The sequence below is a fragment of the Mchenga conophoros genome, linkage group LG5, assembly GCF_057382185.1.
Source record: "Mchenga conophoros isolate Kocher_MC1m ecotype Shallow Benthic linkage group LG5, M_conophoros_male_GT1.1, whole genome shotgun sequence".
NCBI classification, from domain to species: domain Eukaryota; kingdom Metazoa; phylum Chordata; class Actinopteri; order Cichliformes; family Cichlidae; genus Mchenga; species Mchenga conophoros.
Window position 1 is genome coordinate 21,985,079 of NC_140530.1, and position 7,180 is coordinate 21,992,258.

Here is a 7,180-nt window from a genome sequence, read left to right on the forward strand (position 1 = left end):
AAGTTGGCTGACCTAAAGTGTCATAGCTCAGTACCGTTGGTTGCTGTCTTTGTCTTTGAGGCCGCTGCCTCACAGAGTCAGTCTCACCACCAGTTGCAGCTAGAATGTCAGTCATAGCATCACCACTCAATGGCCTGTCATTGTCAGAGTCAGGGCCTTGGATCTGCCCAGGCCCAGTCTCTTCAGTTTGTAGTGGCAAATCCTCTTCGCTCTGTAGTGGCAAATCCTCTTCGCTCTGTAGTGGCAAATCCTCTTCTTGACAGTGGAGACTCAGATGAGGCTGGAAGGACTCTGCCAAAGGGTTAAGCGGAGTCTGCCTCTGTCGTCTCCCTGGAACCGGCCTGAGGTACCACTGGAAGGTGCCACTGTCGTCATCATCCGATGTGTCGCCATTCCCTGGCTGCTGCTGTCTACGCGGAGGTCTGAACTTCTTCCTTGTCACAGTCGGAGAGTCTTTTTGGGGCTGAACAGTCTGTGTTGATGGCTTCTCACTTGGTAGGAAGTCACAGGGCAGTAGGAGATTTCTGTGCACCACTTTATCTCTGCCTTGGCCATTTTCAGGGCTGATGACATACACTGGACTGTCATCTGCTTTCCTCTCCTTCACTTTGTAGACTTGGTTTTCCCAAAAGGACTGGATCTTCGCGGGACCACCACGAGGAGTGAGATTTCGGAGGAGCACTCTATCCCCAGGCTGAAGATCTCTCCCTTTAACTTTCTTGTCGTAGTACGCTTTGCCTCGAGCAGCTTCCTTGGTAGCAGTTTGAGAAGCCACTGTGTACGCCTCCTGCATTCTCTTTTTCCAGCAGCTAACATAGTCATCATAGTCCACATGAGCTTCATCCCTTTTTAGGTTGAAGAGCAAGTCGATGGGCAGGCGTGGGGAACGTCCGAAGATGAGGTAATATGGGGCGTAGCCTGTTGCCTCATTCTTCGTACAGTTGTACGCGTGGACGACTTTAGCTAGCGACTCTTTCCAATCATCCTTCTCCTTGTCCTCCAGGGTCCGCAACATGGACAGCAGGGTGCGGTTGAATCTCTCCACCTGTCCATTACCCTGTGGGTGGTAGGGTGTCGTGTGGGAGCCCTGGATACCAGAGAGTTCTTTCAGTCTTGCCATGAGTTTGTTTTCAAACTCCTTGCCCATGTCGTGGTGTAGTCTGGTCGGGAAGCCAAACTTGAGTGCAAAGTCATTGAAGAGCTTGTCAGCGACTGTTTTAGCTGCTTTGTTCTTCGTTGCATAGGCTTGGGCAAACCTCGTGAAGTGATCCATGATAACAAGTATATACTCGTAGCCCTGCTTACACTTTTCCAGGTGAAGGAAGTCTATGGACACCAGCTGGAATGGGTAAGTGGACTGGATCGAGGACAAAGGTGCACGGGTCTGCTTACTCGGTTTCTTCTTCTTAAGACACTCACATTCTTCTGTAACAAAGTGTTCAACCTCTTTCGCCATTTGCGGCCAGTAGAACCTGTCTCGAATCAGGTCGAGCGTTCTTTCCACCCCTAAATGGCCCATGTCTTGGTGGAGTTCTTTAAAAACCAGGGGACGATAGGCTTTAGGGACCAGTAGCTGCTCTCGGCGTGATGTTTGGCGACGCAGGACACCATTCTGGTCGACGTGAAGCTTCAACCACTGCTTGAGTAGTGCAGCTACTGCAGGATGCTCTGACTTCACCTCAGTTCTACTTGGTCTTCTACCCAGCGACTTATACCAGAGCACTCTTGCCAGAACTTCATCTGCTTCCTGGGCTCTGCGTATCTGGTCTGGTGTAAAAGACTGGGTAGTGTCAGAATCTTTGATTAATTTCAGAGCACTCACCTGGATAACTCCAACGCCTTGGCAAGGGTCTCTCTCCTCCACCGTTACAGACTCCATTGATGCGCTTATGGCTTCCTGTCCAACTTCAGCTGTACAGCTCTTCATGTAGCTGTCAATGTCCAGCGGCATTCGCGACAGCCCATCAGCATCTGCGTTGATCTTGCCTGGACGGTAGCGGATGGTGAAGTTGTAGCTGGCCAGCTCCGCGACCCATCTGTGACCTGTGGCGTTAAGCTTCGCAGTAGTGAGCACATATGTTAGTGGGTTATTATCAGTGTACACCACGAACGATGGGGCATGGTACAGATAATCCCGGAAACGTTCACAAATCGCCCACTTCATAGCCAAAAACTCTAATTTGCCAGAGTGCAGGTGGTACTTTTTCTCTGCTGGACTCAGGGTGCGGGAGCCATATGCTACGACTCTCATCTTGCCTTGCTGCCGCTGATACAAAACAGCACCTAGCCCAACCTGTGATGCATCACAATGTAACACAAAAGGCTCTGTGAAGTCGGGGTACCCAAGAATGGGGGGTCTTGTAAGTGCATCTACAAGCTGGTTCAATGTCTCCTGGTGGGAGGTTGTCCACTGGACGGGCGCCCGTGATGGTAAGTGGCCTTTACTTTTCTTCACTTCCTTTTTGCACTTGTCGGCTGAGACTGGACCAGAGTTCTCAGAAGATGGAGGGCTGAGCAGGCTGTAGAGTGGATGGGCTACACGGGAGAAGTTGGGGATGAAAGGCCTGTAATAAGAGAGGAAACCAAGCATTTGACGTACCTCTCCGACGGTTGCAGGTGTCTTTTCCTTTAACGCCATTACCGGGGCCAACTCTGCCGGGTCCATTGTGTAGCCTTCACCTGTTACCAGCTTTCCCAGAAACTTCACACTTTGCCTGAACAGTTCACATTTCTTTGGGGTCAGCTTAACACCATGCTCTCTGTAACGCTGGAGGACAAGGCGGATATGTTCCAAGTGTTCATCAAAGCTGCTGCTGTGCACCAGGTTGTCGTCCAGGTATGGGAGGCAGATAGTGTCTCTGAGGCCTGCCATACAGTGCTCCATGCTTCTCTGGAACTCGGCGGGTGCGGAGCTCAGGCCAAAGGGAATGCGTACCCACTGATAGAGCCCCCAGGGTGTGATGAAGGCGGTTAAGGGGCGGCTTTCTTCATCCAAGAAACCCTGGTGGTACGCCTTACCCTGGTCTAACACAGAAAACCAGGAGCTCCCGCCCAGAGCATCCAACATGTCTTGGATCCTTGGGATTGGATGGCGATCTGGGACTGACTTGCGGTTGAGCTCCCTAAAGTCACAACAAAGGCGGAGAGTGCCGTCTTTCTTGCGGACACACACCACAGGTGATGAGTAGGGGGACCGTGATGGTGTGATCCAGCCTTTGTTAAGCAGGTCTTGCAAATACTCTTTCACTTCGTTGTGCAGGGGTTTTGGGATGGACATGTAAGTCTTTTTCACAGGATTTGTGTCATGGAGGCTTATATGCATCCTCAGGGATGGTATGCAGCCGACATCGTCACTGTCATATGCAAACGCCTCACATTCCTCTCGCAACATCTTCCTCGCAGCCGCTCGCTGATTTTCATCCAGATGCTGGAGATCCACTGGTGGGTCCCATGACTTTGGTCTCTGTTGGTTCTCTCGTGTCTGTGTGTTACTCGGGTTGTGTGACTTTAGCTCTGTACCATTTTTGTTCTCTTGTGTCAGCTCATTTACTTTAGTCTGGATGCCAGCTGTGTATACAGTCTTTACTGGTTCAAGGTATCCAACCACTTTACGGCTCTCCAGATAAACGGTGTGGTCTGTGGTGTTAGTCACAGGGATGGGCACATATGGTACTTTCCTGTCTGGGATTTTCACCAGTACATCACTGAATATTATGCCCTCTGGTTGTGGGTCAGCTCCATCAGGTAGAAAGAGCATGTCTTGGCCCCGGGCATGTGAACTAACGTGTGCCCGTACATAAACTGTAGTGACTTGGTTCGCTGACAAAGGCACTCTTCTTACACCAGTCCTTACCACACCTGTCTCTGGGCCTTCACTGCTGTTCTGCACAAGCTTGACAACATTATGTGCAGTGCGTACAGTTATTTCAAATGCTTTACTCACATAGTGTGCTAGCTGTTTTCTTCCTCCTTTGGTCTTTACTTCTTCCTGGTTCACGATAGCTTCAATGACATTGTAGCCAATGATGGGATCACTGGCCACAGCCGGGTCACTGGATACCAATATTGGAACTTGCAGCTCACTGGTTGGGGACAAATCACTGCCTAGTCTGAAACTGACTTCTATCCAACCAATGTAGGGAATGGGTGTGTCATTTGCAGCAAGCACTGTGAGCGTCTCATTGTCTAACAGTTCTGAAACAGGTCTGACGACTGTGTGAGGGAGGTGGTTTTGCCGCCAGTTTTCATTTACTATGCTGGACTGTGCCCCTGAATCCCACAACACCTTAGCTGGGTGATTGTCCATAAAACAGTTCACAGTACATCTGTTTCCCACCAGGCTTACTAACCGTGACTTCCGTTGAGGGGGTAGATAGTGAACCTCAGTTATCGCTGATGGGACACCAGTTGCAGTTTCTTTGGAGGATGTTGGTGGGCTTGACTGTTCATTATGGGACCGTGGGCTTTGGACTACTGTTGGTCCCGTCTCAGTAGTCCCTCCCCGTTTCCCGATGGCAGTCTCGGTGCTCGGCATCCACGGGAGTAGTGGCCCTCTCGCCCACATTTGAAACAGTGCAGGCAGTTCTCTCCTTTCCCCTCTTCTTTGCACTTTTTACAGCCTTTTTCTCGTTGCTTTGGTGCCATGGGGCGGGGACTGGTTTCCATGACAGCCATAAACATTTGTTTCATCTCTTTACGTAGTTCTTCTATAATCTGCTGCGTGTCTGACTTAGTCTCTTTATTTTTCACTGTTGTCATGGCCACTGTAGCGGGGGATTCTCTGGGTTTGGAGGGGCTCTGAGCAGATGTCAGGGCTGTTTGGCATTCTGTTTGGAGCTCTTGGACCCTGGGAATCTTGGCTGCAGTGGACCTTTTCCGTTTCTCAAATCTTTCATTTTCTAGCTTTGAAGCTTCATTGACTTTCTCAATCAGTTCTTCATCTGTTATGGTTATGTCGTTTAGGGGGGGCAGTAGCTGATACTTGATAGAGTCACTGAGCAGCCCAGTTTCAATGGAGCGGAGGAATTTGCGCTGGATGGTGGCTCTGCTATACAGTTCATCTGTCTCCTCATTTGCCGCTTTCCATAACAACTTCTCTTTAAGTTCAAAGGCACGAAATACAAAGTTTAAAGCAGTTTCTTTGGGCTCTTGGGAGATATTGAGGAGCTGATGGTAAAGCTCAGTGGGGCTGTCTACCCTATAGTGTCCCTTTAATATGGTGAGCAGTTTGCTAAGTGTTAACCCACGTTTAATCTCCAACATGTCTCTTAGGGGTGTTCCTGGACTAATGGCCCTAATTACCGCTTCCACAATTTCAGTCTCCGAGTGCCCTTTTTCACTCCCATTCTCAATCTGGCGAATCAAGCTGAGATAGGATAGCTTGTCCTTCTGCCCATGCTCTCCAATCTGCCCACAGATTTTAAACTCCCTCTTCAGTGTTACCTCTTGAAGAGTTCGCGTTGCCTCTGGTCGGGCTCTGGGTGAGTAATGTGCAATATGTCCTGGAGTAGCACATGCGGTGTTCTCAAGATCTTTCTTTTGCATAGACTCTATGCCTTGGGGTTCCCTTTCTGACTGACTCTCCCCTTTGCTTAGTCTCTGGATGTATACAGCAATGTCTTTATAAAACTGTTTCACTTGATCCTCTTCCTCACTTTTCTCCACATCATCAAACATGCCCTCTGCCAACCTGATGAGTGTCCTCTTGGTCTTGCTGTGAGACTCTGCGCTGTCCAGGCCGGAACATTTCAGTCGCCTGCAGACATCCACAAGATGCTCTCTCTCCAACTGCCACAAGGCTGCACTCACTTCGTCACGCAGAGGTTGCAGAGATTCCATTTCTTTTGGTTGAAGGTTCGTCTCTTGGGAAAGAAGGTGGTTGGTGATGGTGTTGACTCACTAGCGCCACCTCCTGGCTGGCTCGCCAAAATATGTTACACTGTTGAAATGATGGGCCAACTCATCTCCCGTGCAACATATTTATTTTTACAGAAAACTGTAAAAACAGAGAAATAAGGCAATCAGTTATCTTTGGCGCGCAGGCCGTACGCTGCCTCTTCATCACTGACACTACTTCTTCTACTGTAGCTGACATTACTTTATACAAGTAACTTATACAGTTTCACATTCACATGCACCACCTTTGTAAACTGGTTAAATTACACAAATACATTTTACTATGCACATGAACAACATAGTGAACTCATTACAGTTTTATCTTGTTTTTGCTACTGTTTTAATCTATTTATCGACCTGTCTTCTTAACTGTATTTAATAAACTAGATCTCTTTCAAATAAATGTTTTTCTTAACATATTTCTATAGCATTCACTCTTCATGAACTAAACATAAAGCAATTCACACTTTCTCTTATTGTGCAAAATATATATCTTGTGGCTTTAACCCAACAATACACCTGCACCGAGCTCACAGAGTTTCGGTACAGTCTAACACTTTGATCGGCACAGGCTAACAACTGGACCAACTTGGAAATTAGCTCTTTAGCTTAACATTCGCCACAAACAAGACATTTATCATTAATCGCCACTGCTGTCTGTCACTTTTATAACATCTGTTTATATTATCAACCACCCAGCTTACCTGTAAAAACAGAGAAATAAGGCAATCAGTTATCTTTGGCGCGCAGGCCGTACGCTGCCTCTTCATCACTGACACTACTTCTTCTACTGTAGCGTCAGCTACCGATGCGTACAGGACCGAGCGCCCTCTGCTGGCGGAACTTATACAACAGTAAAACTTACATTGCAGTGGCCTTACTAAAAGAAAATGTCTCTGAGCATCAAATAAAATGGGGGGCTACTATTTTCATGTCTCTGTCTTTAACATAGTGCCACATAATCATCAACTTTGGTATCGTATCTGTAACCGGAAGGTCGCCGGTTCGATCCCCGGGCTCTCTGTCCTGGTCGTTGTGTCCTTGGGCAAGACACTTTACCCTACCACCTACTGGTGTTGGCCAGAGGGGCCGATGGCGCGATATGGCAGCCTCGCTTCTGTCAGTCTGCCCCAGGGCAGCTGTGGCTACAACTGTAGCTGCCTGGACGATCTGATTTCCTCGTGTCAGCATTGTTCCCACATCATCATAATTAATGTTGTTCCAGGTTCAACATTGCAAATGACCAATCACCTTCTTGTGACGTCATTCCTTTGCGACTTCGAGT